Source organism: Struthio camelus, chromosome 2 (assembly GCF_040807025.1).
Source record: "Struthio camelus isolate bStrCam1 chromosome 2, bStrCam1.hap1, whole genome shotgun sequence".
Lineage (NCBI taxonomy): Eukaryota > Metazoa > Chordata > Aves > Struthioniformes > Struthionidae > Struthio > Struthio camelus.
In genome coordinates this window covers 98,536,139-98,559,061 of record NC_090943.1, presented here as the reverse complement: position 1 = coordinate 98,559,061, position 22,923 = coordinate 98,536,139, and the positions used below count along the sequence as shown (strand labels likewise).

Genomic DNA, 22,923 nt, shown 5'->3' with positions numbered 1-22,923 from the left:
ACTTTTAAGATCTCATCTACACTTGACTGGAACTGTGCTCCACTCAGATAGGCAGACTCTCTCACTCATGCATAAAGACTGGAGAATGGAGATTGGCTCTCACACTCAGATGAAAAACAGATGGGCTATAGAGGCACTCAGAATAGGCCAAAACACACAAGAGAAGCCAGAGCTGCCTGAGCTGTGAGAAAAATTATGGAGGATACAAGTACGTCTGCAAATCCGATTAAAGTTACTGCCTCTGTTTATGGCAATACAAAGAGATTTCTTACCGTGGAAACAATATGTCTAGAAACAAAGAAAGAACCAGTGAAGCTAAGGACAAATTTAAGAATTTTGCAGCGCAGTTTCTACAGTTCTCTAGTAGCTTGTAATTGCTGAACTATCAGTGGCAGTGCTAGAATAAGATACAGATGTCCATATACATGGCTCAGTGAATTTTGTGTCATTAGACTTCACTAAATACGTGAGAATCCTTATATGTAGTATTGCCAGACGGTACAACTGCAGTTCTAGGATTTCTTCTGCTTTTCCCCAGTTCCAGAGTCTTGCAACTGTGAGAAAGACAAATGCACACACCAGCTACCGCACACACTAATCACCTCAGTAGCTAGGGGAAAAAGGTTTTCGAGCCTTTTAAAATTAGAAGGCATATTTATTCAAAAGGGTGGATGATATAAAATTATAGATTCTATGAAGTCATGGCAAAAGTCAGGGGGATTTTAAGCGTTCCAGGATTTCACTTACAAGCGTATATAACGCTCTTATGATGTCAAGGGAAGTAGATAAGATAGGTATACTTAAGTATTTCAGCAGAAAGACAGGCTAGAATGAGGAAGAAAAAGTTAAAAAAAAATATATTCCTCTAACTGTATACTTACTACTCAGAAGTAATACATTGCGGGGGGGGGGGGGAGGGGGAGCCCAAAAGTCACAGTAACAAATTTAAGAGAATACCTAATGCACTATATCTGCCTTTATTACAAACCTGAAGCAGGAAAAATGTTCCATAATCAACCTCGCATTAAGGAAAACACTTACAAGAACCCCACTACACCAGCTAGGTATCTAGTCAGACAGGGGAACCTAAACGGATACACACACCCATATAAACACATATGCATCTACAAAGATTCACTGATTGCAACACACTGTATCTTAATTACTCCCAACCATGCTCAAAGTAGTCTATCATACGGCTTTACAAGCTCACATCCAAAAGCAGCATTTCCTTTAATTCTGTATGGGATGCGAGAAGGGCAAAGAGGAGTTCAGCTTAGGCAAAGCTGTTAATTCTTTTTTTTTTTTTGGTCTTTTAGTGTTACTCTATCAAGAGAACTTTGTTACATATGATTACAACCACTGGAAACCCTGTGCACTTCAGTACTTGGAAAACCTCCAGATGTTGGCAAGGAAACACAAAAGGATGTATAAGATTAAAACCAGAGGTGGAAGTTGAAAATTGCTTTTTGAGTCACTTGCATTTTTTTCTTCTTTAGCTGATACAGAGCTGCAGTTTGCAGGAAAAAAAAATGTTGGCATTTTCTTCACAGGCCTAATTTCCCTTTATGGTATCCTTCCTTTCATTCAGATATTCCACAGGAGTTACTCGTCTGGCAAGCCAAGCCCTATAAACTTTGTCCAAAACTACATTTCTAAAGCCAACAATGCCAGAATCCAACTTTATTTCTATGACAATGTTACTTCTCTTTCCTTTCCTCTCTCTCTAACTTAGCCTTTACATTGAACTATTTGCTGAAAATAGAAAATGTATTTCCAAAGAGGATACATTTCATCTCAAAGTCTTTCTTCATCAGTCCACTAAATTAGCCAGTTTTTTACAAGGTACTAACCAGAAATGTATGGTTAGCTAGATGGCAGGGTTAAAAGGAAAGACATCTGGAATCAGCCCTATTCTTGTTCTAGAAGTATTCAGAATTTTCCCTCAGGCTTAATAGCTCCAGGCACCACTTTATAACACAAATCAATCCTTAAATGTTGGGGTTTTCCCAACCTTCTACCATCTCATTTCTGCAATGGCATAATGCCACAAGCAGGTCACTAGGAACTCCTATTCCAAACGTTTCCATCAGCAAGTCAGTGGGGCAAATAACTGTATAGCATGTGGACATCGAAGATCCTAACAGCAGGTTGGAAGGTAATAGCACTGCTTGCTGTATGTTATAGCAATAAGCTCAAAACACAAAAGGAGATGCATAACTGTGCCCCAAGTCAGATCACAAGAAGTAACGGGGAAAATCCCATTAAATATCGTATTTCTTCTAGAAAGATTGGCTTGTCTTGATTTTGGCAAATGCTTTCATAACTGATCATCGAAACAGATTTTTTAAAAAAGAAAAAAGAAAAGAAATCCAGTTTGGCTCGGTGGAAGCATTTTAAAAAAACACAGTAGTATTTGCTACTGACAGTTGCATTTTCTGTCCACACAAGAACTTGAAAGAACAAATTAATCTACCTAACGAAACAATCTAAACTAGTTGGAAAGAGAAGAGGTGATAAACAGATTTTAATTTCAACCTAACGATTCACAGCATATGGCCCCCAGCTAAATCCAGCCAACCAGAAGGGTTATTCATTTTGGGCACCACAGTTTGTAGCCTATTTGACAGGGTTAGCCTTACTTAGCAGCCCATGAAACAAGCAGGACAAATACACTTATCTTGTTACCAGAAAAACCTTGCGGATCCATTGTTTCAGATAATAAAGACTGTTTTTGTTGGTGGCGGGTTTTTTTTTTTTTTTAAGGTTTTCTACAATTTAATTTACTTTTTTAAAAAAATCACATTCTTGCCTCTATCCATGACACATACATTTCAAATTATTTTCCCATTTCCAAAGAGATAAACTATGCAGACTACTACTTTTCACTCAACCTGAAAGTGGTGCTATGTGCCTTTAAGTCCAAAGAACCTCCAATAATGAAGCTAAGTCTCTCCATTCAGTTCTCCTTTCACTACAGCTGCTTCTCTTATCACTCCAGCTCTACTTTCTTCAGCGCTGCAACATGATGCTCTGGTTTGGAAAAGTTTAGACTTATTATTATTTTTTTTAACAGAGGGCTTGGGGGGGGTGGTTCCTAATAGAAGTAAAAATATCAGGCTGGAATGATTCTTTGCATCTTTCTTCCAAATCACTAACTCTAGATGAAATACTGATTGCTCGTTGTATTTGGTAAATATCCTCCCCTGCCTGAGGTGGATCACAGACTGCAAACTTTATCAGGTAATTTCTGTCCAGCCAGGGAAAACTGGAGAGCTACAGAATGTGTGGGGATCTTTTGTTTTTTCATTTGTTTGGTTGGTTTTAACCATTCTTAGTAACTCTCTGTGATGGAAAATTCACTATAGGCCTTAGGTTGCTAAAACGTCCTCTGAGTAAATAAAAACAAGAGAGAATACTGAAGCTGACAGAAAGGACTGAAAAAGTTGGAAAAAAAGTCATGGTTTCTCTTAGGTTTCAGAGGCTACAGGGCATTTAGCATTTAAGTTAAGACACATGTTTCAAGAATCTGTCTTAAAGAATACAGAGCCATAATGGCACCAATTTACATTTTGGAATTAAAAGAAAAGGCATGCATTTTACACAGAAGGAAAAGACAAAGAAAGAAATACTTCAACAGCTCTGAAAATCCCTTGAGAAAATAGTATTTCTGTTTGAATACGTTCCTTCCTATTTCTTTCCCCTTCTGGAATGAATTACTACTTTTTTCTTTTTAACAAGTATACACATATAATATACACGTATGAACTGCACTTAAAATTGTTCAATAAAATAACTACATTAAAGAAACCACACACATTTTCAGGAGAATCAAGAAAGACAGACCTTATTCTCCCAACTAGAAATACTACCAGACACATAGGATTACCCAAAGTCACAGAACAAAGAAAATTCACGCAGATGAGCAACATGTGCCATTTTTCTATGCATGCTAACATCAAAAGACAGCACCAAGAATGTCAATATTTCACTGAACAGAACAAAATCAACTCTGACAGCACACGGACATCTTGCAGTACCAGCAAACTGGGGCACTGCACGGGCCAAAGAAGAAACACCGTTAAAAACCAACAAGATAATCATCTTACAAGATGTGTTCTGATGATTTGGGAGATTAAGGCAAAAAAGTTAAATGTTATTCAGGTCCATTAGGGCAGGAAGTCATCACATACATAGCATCAAAAACAATACATAAAACAAGAGTAAATGCTGAAGCTACTGAGTTTTGCTAAAGGAAGAGTATCTATAGACAACATTCACTGAGACATCGAATGAGATCTAGATTGCCAGAATTCCCTGAGCCCTCCTGCTTTTTATCTCTTTTGGTAGAAGGTATCCCTCAAGCGCAGCAGGGGACAGACTGCAAGCGACTACATGAACTGCCACCCTCTTTCCCCAGGGCCTTGCTATCCCACATCTGCCCTCTGATGGGACACACATCTGTCATATGCAGGCACTACATATGAAGGCTGCATTTCCAGCATATGATGTGGAGAGATGTGGGGGATTAATGTCTTTATTTCGGTTGCGTGATGGATATGTGTCCTGCCATATGGCTGGATCTGTTACACACGTGCAAGCATGCAGCCTCTTCCCTTTTCACATCCAGACACGCACCCGTTAGATGATGGAGCACCTACACTTGAATATCGTGAAAGATGAAATCCTTACTACAAATCTGAGGCGGGCTGGGGAAGTAAGATGGCCATACCTGCCTTCCTAAACCACACTGTGCCCCAGAGCAGCCAAAAGACCATGAATCACTGATTCAAAAGCAGCCCACAGCACCAAAGCCTAGACTTCACATAAACACACTGGCTTACTGGAGCCACGCCAGAAGAACCAGGATTGGTTCTTTGGTTCACCAGGCTACAAAGATGACAACAAATTTGCATTATCCTTAATCAGGCAATAGCAAGTAGGTTTCCAGCTAAGTTCATTACTGCTTTGCATCCTAGACCCTTTACAATAAGGAGCTGGCAGCATGGTCTCCCTACAGACTTCAAGAGAGCAAGAGCAGATCATAGATGACCAATATACCCGTCCTGCTCACTGGCAGCACTCTACAAGCCTCGTCATCACTTCAGTCAACTCTGCAGTGGAGAAACAAAATGCACATTTCTATTTCAGGTTATACAGAGAGATGGCTTTAGAAATGAGAAATTTTACTGCCTCCCCAAAGCCCACAGAAAAGCATGAAGAAAAGAAAAAACTTTATTGATTAAAAAAAGAAAATCAGTGCAAGGGAGGGAGGTATCTGGAGCCAAACATGAGTCAAACTGGCCATGATAATTTAGAGAAATATTTCATAAAGACACTGCTGGAACTTTTATTGTACTTTTAAAAATTCCCCTAAGGGCAAGGCTTTGTACAGTTTTTGCTCATTAGATCTCCACAGTTTCTACCATATATCGGGCTATTTGACATTATAGGTTGCTCTAACCAATGCAGAAGCATCAGCACTGCATCACAACTCAAAGTTTCTGCAAGATCAACAGTCTTTATTTTTCTCTTAAAAGAGAAAAAACACATTACAACATGTGATCTGGTAAATTAAATTCTATTCAATCTAGGAGTCAGTATTGTCACTGACTGGCATGCGCTTATTACAGATGGGTGTGGATTGCCTGAGAGTTAACATTTTTCAGAGTGATCTGATGAAGATTAAGGTCATTTCATTGATAAATTCATAACCTTAAACTGTAACAAAATATTTAAACGCATGTTTCATTGTAAAAAGCTCAATATTCTTTGAAGTCTAATCTATGTAATCGAGCATTAAACAGACCTATGTTTTCAGACTCCTAGTGTTTTTATCTTCCTCTTCTCCTCCATGCACTCTCAGCCATACTAAAATTCCTGGTGAGAGCTTCTGCTACCCATTAATAGTTCAGAGCACAGGATCATGGAGTTACCACAGCCATTTTAGATCTAAAATGGCCCAAAAATCAAAGGGGGGGGGGGGGGAACCTGATTTAGAAAAATGGTTAACATGCGTTTGGAGCTTTTGTTTATTTTAATAAACAGTGTGTGACAGGACATGAAGACTGATTTATAAACAGCCACGGATGTTTCCGCACAGAAGGCAATCTGTTTCCAGTTCAGTTTTTCACTGTGAAAATAAAATTTCTGTTCGACTGTTGCCTTTCCCTTTCACTTAATGCCTCCTTGTCTTCTTGCATCCTGTTGTCCACCGCTCTTTTTAAAGGGGAGTGTCCGAAGTCTCGCTGGGACCTTAACAGACCAGGAGGACCTAGTGCACGCGAAGGATCAAGTAACAGGCCATCTACTTCTTCTACATTGCTCAGTATTTTGCATGCTTTCGTCATTTAATTTCTACACATACGTAAGCAGCTCACATATTCTTTCAATAAACCTACGTGCCTCTGTCTCATACGCATTTTACCTTTTAATCTCTGTCTCTTTGATCCTCCCTCCCCCCCCCCCCGCCCTTTTTGGGGGGCCATTTCCTAGCCCTCTATTCATTTCATTATTCATTTCCGGCCTCCTTTTTATTCTGTCAGTATTCTGAGATAAGGTGAGCAAAACTAAACAGTTTTAGAGATGACGTCAGACCACCAAATTAAAAAATAACAACAGAGAAGTTTTATAATTACCTTTCATTCTATTCTGCACCAGGTTATTTTATTTCTGTCTGAATATTGATTCACATTGTAATAGAACATGAAAAGGCTTGCAAGGAGCTGTGCTCAGTGATGCCCATATCTTTTTTCCTCAGTAGTTACAGTTAATTTATAACCCAGTAACGTGCATGTCTAGTTCAAATTATTCCTTCCAACGTGCATTACTCAAAAATTAATTTTATCTTCCAGCAAGCTGCCCATCGAGCTTACTGTGGCTGTATATCACATAAGAGATGCAAGACGACACTTATTTGGTCTCTGGGTTACAGCTTGCAACTCCATGACCAAAGAACATGATCCTACAGATGAGAAGAGGAGAGTGGGGTCAGTTTTAAAGCTGCTCTGAAACTACCATACTTGTCTTACAGTATGGCATCACAAACAGCCAGGGATGAAGGCAAACTCTGTGCATGGGGCCCCAGGCCAGCAAGAAATTCATGGATTCACAGTCTCTGTCCAAAGGGGCCTTGGCCTGGTAGGGACCTGCTGATTTGACAGGGGGTCCAAGCCTGATTTAGCCTTAATCCAGCACAACTCTAAGGCTTTTTTTTTTTTTTTTTTTTTAAGTAAATCTCTGTGTACACTCGCAGAGCTCTATAAATAAAAAAACACGTGCATTTATCGCCAATTAAACTCCTATGTAAATTTATATGCAAATTAAGTGCAACCCTCAGGCTCCTGGCAAGATGCCAGTTCAGCCCCTGGTACTGCAAAAGTTGTGCACCACTGACATGAGAATTAGAACGTTTGAATTTGGTCAGGAAAAAGCATAGGCTTTATAGGGAGGAGGCGAGAATGAAGTTGGAGGCTTTGCAGGTTTCAAAATCTCTAAAGACGTTAAATCCACAACATGAGAAAAGCATGCAGGTCACTCAAATTCAGAGGAAAACGAGAATGAACGTGTCATTTTGTGAAGAGCAGGAGATTTAAGATTCTCTCCTCCCCTCCCCCGGCTCTTTAACACTTCACCCAAGCTTGCACAGTAGGAGCTAAAACCTTTTCATACGCTCTGTATACAGGTGCGGTAACAACCAAAAAAACCAGGAAGACAAGCAGGCAGCTATAGGGGAAGAAGAAAAAAAAAAACATTTCAAAAGCACATTAATCTGCTTGACAAGCCATGAACCACATCACCACTCTAATTAGAACCAGAATCTCAGAAAGCTCAAGGAACACGGAGGTGCAAGCATTTATAACAAAAAAAGGGACTTGTGATTTAATGACCTCCTCTGCTAGCTTAAAAATTAATGGGGCCAAATCAGATTAAAGCATTTTTAATACAAGCCAGTCCCACATTTATCACTGGTGTTAACTGTAAGGTAGTTCCCCTATCATTTCAACAGAATAAGAAATTCTGCTCCTTTTTCATCCGGGCCTGCTCCCAAATTAATTCTTAAAGCCTCCTCATTTTTAAGATGTTTCTGCTGTAGTTCAATACATACTGCTGACTTTCGGTCTCACATCCCAGTTATTTAAGACAATTCCCTCCTGTATCACTGTTCCTAGCTACAGGCAGAACTTGGGGAGGGAACGGAGCAGAAACAGTACTGCAGACAGATATCCTGCTCGACTTCCTAAACACCAACCCACCTTCAAATTTTGAATATTTTGTCACTAGATCTCCACAGACCTGCAGATCTGAGACCTTTTTTTTCCCCTCCTAGCACTTGAAAGTCTCGGAATATCACCATGACCATCACGACTGCTTTTTGCTTTGAGGGGCTTTTTTGGACGTTTGTTTTTACCCCAGACCAATGCAATGCTCTGTTTTACAGCACGGCTCGACAAACAACTGCACTGACACAACTGAGATGTCTGCAGCAAACCCAGCACTCGACTGTCATGACCCGGTGGAGGCAGGAGCTCCCTCGGCAAGCCTGGTTGTTGAAGTCAGCATATCACAAAGTCCAGCCGGACGCCTGCTGTATACACTCGGGGCAACCCCAAAGGCCCTCACACACTTCCTGGAACTTCCTTGGGTCAAAAAGTGTCTTTGAATTTTATTTTTTGATTCTCTTCCCCACATCTCCAAAGGAGATGCTGTGTAGAAAAGGAGGACGCATATCATGTGATATCCTCCTGATGGAAAAGTCTTTTTGAATATGGCGTTTTTGAGGTGTTTTGAAGCCAGAGTCAGCCTAGATAGTTACGAATGCTGTGAGCACTGGTTCTAAATTCAACCTCTGTGGAAAAAAAATTTTGCCAACACTCATTGATAGAGTAATGATCACAGACCTCTAGTAGCACCATGCTTGTGCTCTCGCGTTTCTCCTCCAGGCCTACCACTTTGCTACTGTTTATGTGAGAAGAATTATGAAAGCAATAACCTGAACTCCCTCTCAGTCTTACTGATAAGAAATTATAGCTTAGTTATTTCTTTAAAAATAATTTACTGAATTCGGAGTACGAAATTTTGGAATATTCAATTAAAATACTGAAAAAGTGAGCCAACTGCAAACAAACATTAATTTCCTTTGGAAAGGCACACAAAAAACCCTAAGGTTTAAAGGCTAACCTCAACATGAAAGAATTCTTTCAAATCAAATTACTGAAGGTCTAGAAAGGAATCTAGTTTATAAATTTAACTGGTTTATTTCTCAAGCATGTAAGATTTCCCATCCTCTTTAGGAGTTTCCTTCAGGGAAAAAATAAACTGTTAGCTTGCTTACCAGTGTAGGTCAAGAGGTATGAGACATTTATTGAGAAGTATTCTATATTCAAAGGGTGTCATAACTTGAGTTTTACTTCTCACAGATGTACAGCGCCCACCAGAAATTATTAAGACAGAGTACCTATAGGAGCTTTGAGACACAGAATGAAAAACATTAGATCAAGCCAAAACATCCTTTGGACGTACAAAGACAACAATGAGAAACAAAAATAAACCCAATACAGAAGCTAGTGTTTTGCTCCCTGTCCAACCCAGGTACTGCTATGGCATAAGTCAGAAATTGTGGAAAGACACTGTCAATAGATGTCAATAGACACAAGAGAAAAATCGGCCCCCTGTAACTGCTGTGGTCAGCATGCAGCCCCACTGGAGTTAAAACAACCTCTTAACGTTGTTTCTCGGACACAACCACAAAACGCGTGTTACCTTTGGAATACAGGCCCTCACATTCTTCCCCAGAAATTGCAAGGCAAGGAAAGGACTTAGTTTCTCAAAGGGTGACTTCTACCTACTGTTGAATCTCCCACCACACCTGTACACTTTTGTATAATTGCCTGTGTTGCACCTTTAAAGTACCAAAATTAAATGCACAAAAGCCTGTTAAATAGCAGCAACTAGTTAAGCTGCAGAGAACCAACCCACTGTATGCTTCCATTTAGCAGGAAAATTGCCTTCTCTGTTCCACTACTTCTTGTGAAAAATAGGCAAGGGCGAGACAGGAAGAACCATGCAGCTGACCCCATCTTTGGCAGTGACAACCAACTGTCAAAAGGAGCGTGGTCTGAAAAGAAAGGTGATTCAGATCTGAATGAAGGGTACTTCATGTTATATATTAAAGCAGCATCTATTTTAAAACCTAAGAATATAGTATCAGTTCATACTGCCTCAGGGGTTACATCAATTTCCTCCTTATTAATTAATTGGCTTGTTAATACAACAATTTGCAGGCCTGTACTGTCTAGTGAGCTCAAGGAGTCTGTGTTCTCCCTGCCAAGATCAATGTGCATTAGTCCAAACCCTCTGATGTTAAGCAGACTCTGCTTCTGTCAAAGATAACCGAGAAGCGACATTAACTCTTCAAAACATCTGCTCAGTATTGGAGGGACAAATGACAAGGCATAAAGTTAAACTCCAGAATATCATCATTTAAAACGTCAGCTGAAACCTCACTGCAAGACCAATACAAAAAAATAAAGTAAAAAAACTTATTTCGTCTGCCAACAACATATCAAAGAAATGTAAAAACAACAGATCCGTAAACCATCTAGTAGGTTGCACGCAATAAAACCTATAGCTCTGTATGCACTCTCTGTGGTCTGGACCTCTAGATAACATGAAACTCACGTTATTGAAGTGTATCAGTAGAAAACACTCACTTGGCTGCCATCTGAACACAAATAAGCCATCTTTGAGGTACTTCCCTAACTATATGAGCTTTATTCTTTTAGTCATATTAACGTTAGCCTAATTAGGCCCATTCACTGAGCACATATCGATTCCCAAATAGTCATGGATAAGTTTAAGAGGCATCTGGACTCAGCACATTTATTAATTGTTTGCCTCTATGTTTTACAAGGGCTCATGTAATGAAGACTAAAGGGAAAAATTTAGCTCTGAAACCTCAGCTAGTATAAAACGGAACTGCCTGCTAACTTAGCAGTTATTTGTTCAGGGAGCATGTTAACCACATGCTCCTTACACTACATTGACTTCCACTTTATTCCTGCATTCACATCACAGCGCTGCTCTGACTCTGAGGCCTCGCAGTTCAGAGCCTCAATACACCAGAGAGAATTTCCGCCTCCTCGCTTGTCTTGGCGACTGGGCTCGATCCAGAAGAAAATCCCTAGGTTTGCATTTGCAAGCACAACGCCTAACGTTCACCATGCAACACCCTTGTCTCTGCCACACAATCAAGGGAAGTAATTTCCAGAATAATATTTTTCTGTTGGCTTCCCAAACGTTTTGCAAAACTGAATAGGTGGGATGAAGAGAAACAACGTAAATCTGAATGTGATCTTTTCAAGTATAGAAAAATATGCTCGCTCTTCAACAGAAGTAATGAGCAGAGGATCACCACTGCCATTTTTCTACTTGCATCATTTTTTTCTGCATATTCAAAATTCCCTATACATTAACAGAACTTTCACAAGGCCATGATACTTCTTCTTAGTTACGAATTATTTCCTCAAAACAAAACTATTACCTCATCCACACCTTTGTCATCAGATACCAACATTTAAAATCCACGTTTACGTCACTTAAACGTAAGAAGAGAAATATTCTACAAAAATGAAACAAGTTGCTCACAAAAGGCACTTAATACAACAAGCATGCAGTCCACTGACACGTTAACAAGAACAGGTTTTTTCTTCTTTCTGGACTCTGAGCTCTGTTGATGGCTCCCCCTGCTATTGTCAACAGGCCCAGCTTGTCTCCAAGTAAAACCTGGGACATCTCATCTTGAGTAGCTGGTACTGGAGAACCACACAGAGAAGGGAAGCGTTACAGCAGCGACGCTCGAATTTGCACCTGTGAGGCTCTCTACACAGCTCCTCAGGGAGCCAGTGGTTTCAAACAAGGATTTCACTTTTTCTTCTCCTTATACGCACACAAAGCTAGAGGAGCATGCCAAATGCTGCCTCTGCACTTCAAAATCAGCACGGAGCGCTGCCAAAGCACCACAGCAGAGTTGGAGAAACCAAGAATTACATGTCAGGCTAAGGCTACTAGAACCTCTTCACCTTTGCAGAGTACGAAACAACAGAGAAAGACAGAGGAAACGCACAACCAGGCCCCTAAAATTCAAACCCAAAAGCAAGGCCCACCAAAGCACGAGGCTTCAGCACAGCCCGGGCTGGGACCTATGCTGAGGGGCAATCGGTCTGCACACTGCAGTCGAGGGCAGAAGGACAACTAAAAATGAGCATCATTCACTAACTCTTCTTTATTGATTCAAATTTAAAAAAAAAAAAAAAACCTCTTCCCCCCAAAACAAACAAAACAACCAAAAAAAACCCCCAGCAGCCTTCCAGAAAGGCAGAGCTGAAATAAACATGTTAAAATTTCACTTGTTTTCAATCATTGCTCTTAGCCGTTTTTTTCATTAATTCATTCATTTACATAAATACCTTTGGAAGGAAAGCTTCCAGTGATGATAAAACTTAGGGATATGGCTTCATGCTTGGCTTAAGCTGATCTAAAACCATGGTATTGCTGATAGGGGCACTCCTGCTCCGCACTGAATTATTTCTACATTTATTTGTAGCCAAACGATCGCTACAAAACAGGAGGGGGGGGGGGGGGCAAGCTGCCAGAGAAAGGGGGAGAAACGGACCTCAGGTTGGCTTCTGTCTATTGTGAAATCACATCCTAATCCCTACCTAACAGTTCTCATACCCTTTTACATTATTTGTTGTCTATTCCTTTGGCCTCTGGATCCAGGCAACGACAAGCAAGAAATTCCAAATACTTCAAACAACACATTTATACTTCCTCTACACAGCAGCTAGCTGTTTTCTAGGTCAAATCTTCAGCATCAAAACTATGGAAAGGCAAAAACATTTTCTCAAGGCCTTGGCATTCATAACCTGAAATTATACACAGGAAACAGCACACAGAAAAATCCAAAGGGGGACTACAATGAATGTTCAGGCTCTCCTGGTACAAGGGTATATGTTGTCAAAAGGAAGAAGTTCAGGAGGCTGGGAATGGACTGCGTAACCATATAACTGCTGGGAGAACCCTGAAAATGAAGAAGCGTGTGTTTTAATGTGTTAAAACATCTCTCTATGCATGCCCATATACATATACACTTATCTACTCAACAGGCATATTTTCACATTATGGTAAAAAAATAATAACTGGGTACAAATTGCAGTCTTCTGTCAACATTTTCACCAACACCAAAGCAGGAATTATAATATCAGTTATCTACCAAGCTTCCAGATTTTAACCCAAAACTTCTTAAGCTTTGGACAAAGAAAATGTGAGGAGTTCTTTAGAATAAGAATCACAATTTTAATTCACCATTTAAAAATCACTCAGTGGTTAATAAATTTCTTCTAACTGGGTAATGAACTTCAGCGTCTATAAGATCATTTCGGAACACGACCAAAATCTCTCATAATAAGGATTTTAATGAGCTATCACTGCAAATATTAATTATGAAGTCAATGCACAGAAGCAGAGAGGTTTGTTTTTAAAGCATTTCTGGTATCTCCTTATGCATTAAAACACATAACATTTTAAAAGCTGTACAGATTGTTCCGGCTCTCCTTTTCTCTGGGTCAGTGCCTCACAAGTTTTATTACAAACACATATTAACAGTAAGTCCCTATGATACAAGACCCTTATTATGACAGTAAACAGTGTAAGAATGCCAGCTTAGGATGGCACTGAGGACATCTGAAAGAGGACAGGGTCCTCATTTTAGAAACTAGTCCGAGGACAACAGCCTACGTGCATGGAGCTGGGCAGACAAAAGATGCACACGCTTTGAGGACATACCAACAGAGCGAATAGTGACTAGCACTGTTGGCAGGGCCCAAGAAGCTGCTACTCTGCTGCCTTCCGGGAAAAATTCTGGGGGCGGAAAACAGACCAGCAGCCCGGAAAACAAATTTAATGCCACCATTCCCAACGTTGGGAAAGGACAACAAAATGGTAGCGCGCTGCGATCCATCTAAAATAAACCAAAGAAAACCCCAAGGGAGCTGGACTGAGCAATATGAATTGGGTGCTAAGCAAAAGGCCATGGCTCTTCAATGTCAACCACTTGCACGAAGAAGAACAAAGCTCCACAGAGTTTCGGCTGTTGCATCTCTGTCCAACCTGACAGTGGAGCAAAAATCAGGATCATGCGTTGCCCACAGCAGTCCAGACCTCTAACACAAAAGTGAGCATGTTGAGGAAGGCACACAAATATAACTGGAGACAAGCCTGGAGAGCAGTGCTAATTCTCCAGATCAAAATACAGATGGGAAGAGAAACCATGTAAACAGATGAAATCCCCTACACAGGTAGAGGACAGAGAGACAAAAGACAGAAGCCAAATCATTTCCCAGTTGGAGGGAACATACCTATAGGAGATTCATTCTATTACAAATAAATTGATGCAAGGATTGCTTTAAGTATGCATTACTTGATGCAAATATAACCATAACAAAAATCGCCTGTGCCTCTACAATAAGAATTACTAGGCATAAACTGTTCGGGTAAGAAAGAAGGCAAAATAAAGAAAAGCAAAAGATAGAAAATGGAGTTGTGTCTAATCGTTGACATTACTAAAAGCACTGCCCAACTCTTTTTCTGCAATTAGTTGGAAATAGTTCTTATATGATTTGTCCACTCCAGTACACATGCTGCAATCCCCTTTACCTTGCACCTTATAATAGGAGCAATAAAATCACTCTAGTTGTTTGTTATATCTCAAATGGGGGATCCCAGTGGATTTGTGAAGCTAGCCAAGCTGTCCCTCAAGCATGAAGCAAGGGTTTAATCAAATACAGGGTATGCCAGCTTAGCAGAAGCCTCTCTCTCTCTCTCTCTCTCTCCCCCTCTGACATTACGTAAACTTTTTAAAACGCTCATAGAAAAACACCTCAGAAGATTTAGAGGATTTGTAAACTGAATGCCTGATGATACCCTGAAGGGAAAGAGGACTTAAAGATAAGATGCGGGCTTGACCTTACACTGAATGCATCCTAGAGCAGCACAGAAATCACTTTTTTTGAAGGAGAGCAAAGGCAAAGGGATCCCCAACGTTCTGCCATTGATGATGATGATGAGTATTACTGAGAATTCAATTTTCTTGTACACATATAACACAGAGAAATAGAGATGTTTTAATTCACTTATGTTCAATAAAGAGTTAGGGACATCACAACCACTGCACTGGGAATGAGCAGCTGCTAAGAAGCAGTAAACTCTCCCTCTCAAGGAAACTCAACAACTTATACCAGTGTACTGCTTAAATCCAGAGTTATCAGGAGAAATACACACTGCCTTTCAACTCAGCTGGCCACAATCAAGCCATTTCCCAAACTGCCACAGCAACATTATTTATAAATAAGAACTGAGCATCTTAATAAAACATCTTACCTTTAAAAATCTGTACTATTTTTTAAACGGATGAACTTAAGTGTCAGGTGTTGTCCTGCCTAATGTTCTGCCAAGACTGATTTACAAACATTCTACTTACTGAAGAGGCTCCAAAAAAGCTCTTTTAACACTGCTTTACTATATATCCAAATTCTCCAGAGATTTAGACAATCAAAATAGCGTAGACAAAACCAGTATTTCTTATCTCAATCCTTAGACAATGTCCCTCATATTTTCCTTAAAAGAGAAAAGCCAGAGTCAAAGTAGAAGCATGCACAATCCACATGCCACCAAGGGTCAATCTTCAAGCAGATGAAGCAAAGTTGTATTTACAAAGTAACATGGCAACTAGGGATTTTAAATACTACAGTGGATTGACCGTGAGTATTAATAAAGTTTGTATGGTGCCAACATTCCCCTTACAAAACTTTTATTTTCAGGGCTCTATGATCGCCACCATAAGAAAAGCATTCCATGCTGAACATGTCATGCAAGATTTCAGACCACAGCACATCTAATGATGTCGGTTTACTCTACCCATGGGTACCAAAGAATGAAAAATAAATCTTCACAATTAAAAAAAAAAAAAGTAATCCTTAATTACTTAGTCTAAATGCCCAATGTTTCACAGAGTAATTTACCTTGTGTTTGTTAAGAGATTTTCAGAGTTGTCTCAGGTCAAATTTCACCTCAAAATTAAGATTTGGAAAAGAGTAAAGATTTTTACTTTTAAAATATAAGGATTTTCACTGTAGGCTATAACTGTAAACCAGCTGTGATACTACACTACTGGGCCAGCAGTAAACTGTTGAAAAGGTTAAATATATATATATATGTATACACACACACATATATATATTTTTTTAGTTCATCTGGAAAGATATGTGAGAAGAAATCAGTAACATTAGAATGGTATAATATTCTGAGATTATTTTAATATAATCACATTGTTGTTTTCATAATTTTCTTTTAAAATACCTTAAAAGTGAAAACATCTGTCAGGTTCCCTAATTCAGACCTATGACAAAATTACATTGAGAATTTCTACTGTTATTAAACATATCCATTTTTAAGCATATACTTGCTGAGAACATAAAATTTTTCAATTCAGCATCTAATGTTTTATCTAGCACCATACATAAGGACATTTCTCAAATATTCAAATATATTATTTCCAAGTAGTTCTCCATTCAACCAGCATGTACTTACACAAGCTATTGATGGTGGAGAGTCTGAGTCTACATACAAAGACATTAACAAGCTTTAAAATTCTTTTGAAAAGCTCTGTATCAAGTCAAGACAGCCTAGAATTTTTAAACTTGTGCTACGCTTCTTTAGAAACAAACATTTCATAACATCTCTCAAAGAAAAAAGGATAGGAAAAGTTAGGAACTACATTTGCACAAGAAAACTAGAGCAAAAATAGTCAATTATAGTTTCAAAGGGAAGTTGCTGGAGGTAGCTTCTGTTGAATTTAATGAAGAATTTCAGAACTGGAAGCATTCATTCAACTTTTTTACAAAAATACAGTGAGGGACATTTACATGAACCTACACCAACTCAAGAAATACGATGTAGCCCTTTTTCCTCCAAACACTTACCTGAATTATTCTGTGGGAATTAACTGCTATTCATAAATCCATCAAGTCAGTATGTTCCTCCACCTATATACACACACCTCTCAGTCATGGCCTATTTATAAATGAGGTGGTGTACATATGAAAAGAAAGTACATTAATTCACTGAAACCCGGTTCACATAATACAAATCTGAAGAGGTGGGGTGTTGAGGAATTCAGAACCACAAACACTTTAGAAAAAAAAGTACATGCTGAATCTTAAACTAAATCTCCCCATAAATTTACCAAAAACATTTTTTTGAGGTTTCCTTGTAACACAAAGTTATGTGTAACACCATTCACGCAACTCTCGTGCTGGTGCAGGAAGTAGCACTATACCAGCAAGCTGCACAGCCTGGATTGCCAAATTCAAATACAGAAGCCTGAATTTCTTTAATGTTCCTAATGTTCATAATTGCAAAATGTCAAAGGACTTTGGGATATGCCAGTGACGTGGAATTCATTCTTTTTTCCATGCTGTTACGATTTTGAACTTTTTTCATTTTTTCCTTCCACATTTGAGTAACGTTTAGGCATAGGAACAGCATACCCTGGGAGGAACACTGCTATTAAAAAATAAAATAAAATAAATAAGAACACTTAAGAACTCTTCATTTAAAAAGTCCTAATAGTTCAAGTTCTTTAGCTGACAGAGAAATAAAAAGAACAGCCACTGCTTTAAACTGCAGTCAGCACCCAGATACAACGATACTGAATTCTCCCAGACACACTCAAGAGGATTTATTCCATTTGAAACGACTGTCACTGAATGTACGGTCTTAAAACAGTGACATTTGGAAGCCCTGCAGTGACTTGGAGGTATGTCAGCTTAGTCCAATACGAAAGGCTATTCTTCCTCTCAGGTGCAACACGTCCCTTCCTGAGCCTCAGCATGAGTTCCCTTCGTGCTCTTTACAATTTCCCTGTTCAGATCGCAGCTACGTTACAGCTCAAAAGCTATGAACAAGTAACTGCTACTGCCACAGCAGTGTCTAGAAGCAGCAACAACTTAAAAATCCCAGCCAAAATCCAAGTACTGTGTCCTTAATTACCCTTCTGTTTTCCTCTAGCTATATGCCCTTAGGGTTTGTTTTCTGAATTTCTGAAGGCCAGTGGAGAAACAAATCTGAAACACGACTGTCCTGTCCAGGTTTCTCTGCAGTAGAGACATGCTGTGGTAAAGCACACATCAATAATTAGAAGAGACATCAACAGTTAGACTGAAGGAGAGTATTTTTCAAGCTGTCATCTCTCTGTTCGGAGTTGGAGGAGGAGCTTGACTGCCTGTTTTTGTCTGATTTGTTGCCTTTATCACTGGCCTTGAGGAAGGATGCATCAGAAAGTCCCATAGAGCGCCCTGTAGAGGTATTTCCAGCTTTAAATGCTTCAAGTATTAGTATTTGCCTTGTCCGTTAAAGTGAAAATAATCCCTCACCCTGCAAGCTGACAAAACTATGTTTCTTGTTTGTAGGTTTTGCTCCCTTCTCCCATCAAGTTTTGCACCTTTTTTAAGCCCTTGGGTTTTGCAGCCAAAGATTTCTGCAGGATTGCTCCAAACCAGAAAAGAGGCTCTTTAACAAATACCATTTATAAACTTAAATGACCCAAATTTATTTCTGGATAATGGAATTTTTATGTGTATATTTTTAGTAAGACTTTATTCCCAGGATTAAGTTGAAATTTATGTTAGTAATTACCATCACTGGAGAAAAATACAGGATAATCCACATATAACAGTTTCCTCTTGTAATTGTAAATACTGGCCACTGTGTCATATCAAGAGCTGGCCACACAAGTGGATAACTTAACCATTCCTGTACATGCGCAGGATGTGTACAAGGTGGTATTAATGAGAGAAAGGGCCTGAAGTATAGCTCACCAGACCAAATAACCTCCTGACCACACAAGTAGAAAATAATTAAAACAATGCACGATTCTAATTTGGGTTTGGGACCAGATGGTGGATGTTCAGGCAGCTAGTGGATAACACAGCAGTAATCCTATGGCAGGGAAGGGGAAAAAAGAAAGGTAGTCTATTTCTGACACAGGATAGTTAGATACTTAAAATGTTCCAGTTAGAGTTATCCTCCAGAGCACAAGACCTCAAAGCAAGAGGCTATTTCACTGCAGCCCGTTTCACTATGACAGGCAGGAGTTCATTGCCCATTAAAGCCGAGCTATAGCGTCTTAAGTGGGGAGAGAGAAGTGCGCAGTCTACTTCTGATTTGCCACTTTCAGAGTAGAGTATTTAATAATATATATGTAAACGTTAACACTTCTAAACCAAGGGGCTGGGGTGGGAGGAATGAAATCAATCCTCCATCTGAAATGCCACTTATAGGACAATAGTTTCCCTGAACAAGGGGAACTCAGTCTCTGCAAAGGAGGCTTCAGTCACACTCCTATAGCAGAATTCTTGCAGAAACTCATAACGCAGGAAGAGGAAATCAAAATGGTAGTCTGACCTTCACACACTATAGACAGCTTGAATGCAGTTTAACCCTAGTATTAAGGGTGAAAGCCTCTGCTCATGAAAGGCAGGCATTAACTAATCTGCTTACCCGTAAGAAAAAAAAAGCCACGTACACACCAAAAAACACACTGTGGTTTACAGCAAGTCTGCCAAGAATGTAGCAGCATAATCATAACAGAGTTTACTTCAGCACATCACTGCAATCATGCTTAAACATTGTTCTTTGTATTGAATCAGGCATGCTGTCAGTTATCCCTCTAAAGGGTAGCTGGAGCCTCCGACAGCTCCCACACTGCCTGGTTTGCTGCTTTGTGCCTGGCCCTGGCCAGCTGACGGGCCTCCCGGAGACCTGCCGAGCCCCCCTGCAGCAGCAATTGCAAGCAGCCACGCAGAGAGAAATCCGGGGCTGGAGCTACGTATGACAGCCAGCTGGGGGTGGGGAGAAGGAATTACCAAAACAAAAATTGAAGAGTATTTCCTGGCACACGTCTGCCAACCCAGTCAACTGAATGAGTAGAAAGAAAATCAGAAATGATAGGAGAGGATACAATTCTTCTCCTTCCCTTCCTGACTGAGCGCTTTCCTTCCTATATCAAACGTATTCCTTTCCTGCACCTTCTGGCCTCCAAGCATTGTACCTCCAAATCACTGACAAGTACACCCCAACTGGAACGGAGTTCCTTAGTGGAAAAACTTCTATATGTAAATATTTCAACTGTGAACATAGCACACGTATATTAAATAATTTTCCTTATCTTCCTCACATAGAATTCCCTCACCCTCAGTCTCTTTGGTGGCTGAATGAATTCGCTTTAGCCTAGTCAGCAATGCTTTTTGGCTTGAGTTTAATTAAAATTTCAAACAGCATATATGAGAGAGATAGTATCTTTCCTTTCAGAGACAGGAGACAATATCCTCTAAGCAATTCATATCCTCATTTCTTAAAATCAGCTCATCAGAAAACCACGCTCCTCAGCAACAAGTGTTAGATTATCTTTAGCCACCAGTATCAGGACCCTGAAAGACTGAAGCCATTTTTATCCCCTTACTGAGATTTTATTGTACATTTCTCTTTTCTGCTGGATTTCCTTCTTTTTGAATGTTATTTATTACATCAGTTCTGTCAGTTCAAAGGCTTCCTTAATTATGAGCAAAGTCCCCAAAATAATAACTTATCTTCAAAATTCACGAGGATTGAAAATATTCTGGACTCTGCTCATGTGTGTTTTGGGGTTTTTTTTTTAGCCTTTTGGTTCAGCCTTACAGTTCATATTTTCAAGCTTCTCTCTATAACCACAAGAGCTAGAAACATTTATTTCAAAATGAAATCTGCTTTTCGCACAGAGAAGAATACCGTCAGGATCAAAGACTTCTAAAAACCTCTGCAAATACCATGCAAATACTTAAAACGGGGTTTCCACAAACTTATTTCGGTTCTTCCCTCATCTCTGCTCAGAAATATCCCATTCGGATATAATGCAATAATAGCCCTTTTCATTCAAGCTTTCTTTTGTCCCCTCCTCTCACTGCAGCACACCCTCACACTCGGCACATGCGGTTCAGTGAAACGGCGGAGCTAATATTTCACTTTTGGCAGTCCCAAAAGGTATAATCCTATTCAGTAGGTGACATAAAGGCTGTCTGCCCCACACAACCAAGAGGGCTAACTGGTTTTCAGGCCCGAGAATCTCTTTTAGCTAAGCCTAACTGCAAGAGTCCTCCGAGCAACGGGCCAGCTACACTTCTGCTCCTTGCTCTCCTCTCACAGGACGTATCTCGCCATCAGAAAATAAGCTCTAGGACTCTTTTCTAGGAACTGTGGAGAGGCACATCTTTCCTTTGGAAGATAATATGGAAGGAATAAAGGTAAATATAACCATCAGGACAATTTAGCTGAATCTCTGATGGGAAGGTACCGACCTGTGGTAAGCTGGAGCCCACATCCAAGTATCTATCTCCAACTGCATGTACGAAAGAGCCTTCAGAAAGCCCGGCCAGAGGTCTTCAGTGCTTGGTAATTACGGTGAACACAAAGTGAGAAACCTGTTTAACTGCGAAGTGAAAACTTTCCTCTGCGCTTCAAAGGTAACACAGGAAAGTCTGCAACTGAACAGGTCTGCGTCAATTGGTGAACGCACCTGAGCTCTCTAAACTAAAAATAAACCCTCTGACTTTGAAAGGAAAGGAAAAAATCAAATCAAATTTGCCATTAAATGTGCTCAAGACAGCTCTAGGAAAAAAAATGGATGAGCATACTCATGTTCATTAGCCATTTTCTAGAAAATAATCCAAAACAAACCAAATTATTTGTGCCAATACTCACGATATATACTGTTGAAATATTGAATATTTGAACATCAGCTTTAAAAAGCTGTTTATTGACAGGACTGTCTCCTCAAATGATGAGGCAACTTAATTATACCACATAGCAGCAACTGCATAATACGTCACAGGCCGAAGCCTGTGGCCTAAGCTGCCACATCAATAGATCATTATCAAATACACAGTTTTCTCACTTCTGCTATTTCTTCTACAGAACTGAAAGTCACCGGATAATACCACTATCCAAACTGGACACATCCATTTGCCAAAGATGATGCTGGGCCATCCATTTGCCCATGGTCCTGCATTAGGATATGGGCTTGTGCTAAGGGAACTTCACAGGACTCTTCAAGGAAATATTCTACGCATAAATTCACAACTAAGAATAGAGCCTTAAATAAATAATTGTCTTTTGATTAATAGATTTAATATAGTAGAAATTCACCGTCAGGTAGACAAAAAGAGCCTTGTGTTTGCACATGCTCATGCACATATACGTGCAGGCACTGCCAGTACGTTCCTTTTCTAATCAACACTGAATCAATTTTCTCTTCTTAAAATGCCACAGTAAAACTTAGGTTAAATTTCACATGGTTGCCACTCTTGCCATTTTAAAATAAACAGGCCTTCAGCTTAAACAGGTCTTATTCTTTTATCACCATCATCAAACCTTTAGAATGCTGTTAATATTTATCGTAGTAGAAAACAATACCATCATTTGCTTTAGATGCTCGAGGCTCTAAATTCATTCTTTTGCTTTTCATATACCTCCCTCTTTGAGGTTCTAGATTATTTCCGATGTCCATTTTCAAAGCAGAGAGCTATATGACAGAGATGTTAGCAATTACTGTCTGCTGCAACTTCTAAGACTTCATGCAGGAAACTCATTCCCTTGACCTCATTTGATCCATACAATAAGTTATAATGGAGCTCCTGTGGCTAATTGCCAAGAGAGAAACACTTAAAGTACTTGTTTCCGACATTCTCCTCTCCTCTGATGAAGATCTAAACCAGCAGCTTAAGACAGGCTTCTGATTAGATCAAAGTAGGAAACATTTCATGTTTTCAGCCA

General features: G+C 39.7%; 1 protein-coding gene across 7 annotated transcripts in view; it reads right to left on the bottom strand.

Annotated features, from left to right (window-relative positions):
- JARID2 (jumonji and AT-rich interaction domain containing 2) overlaps window positions 1–22,923 on the bottom strand; it is a 237,628-nt gene that overhangs the window by 159,172 nt on the left and 55,533 nt on the right. The gene's annotated exons all lie outside the window — the stretch shown is intronic.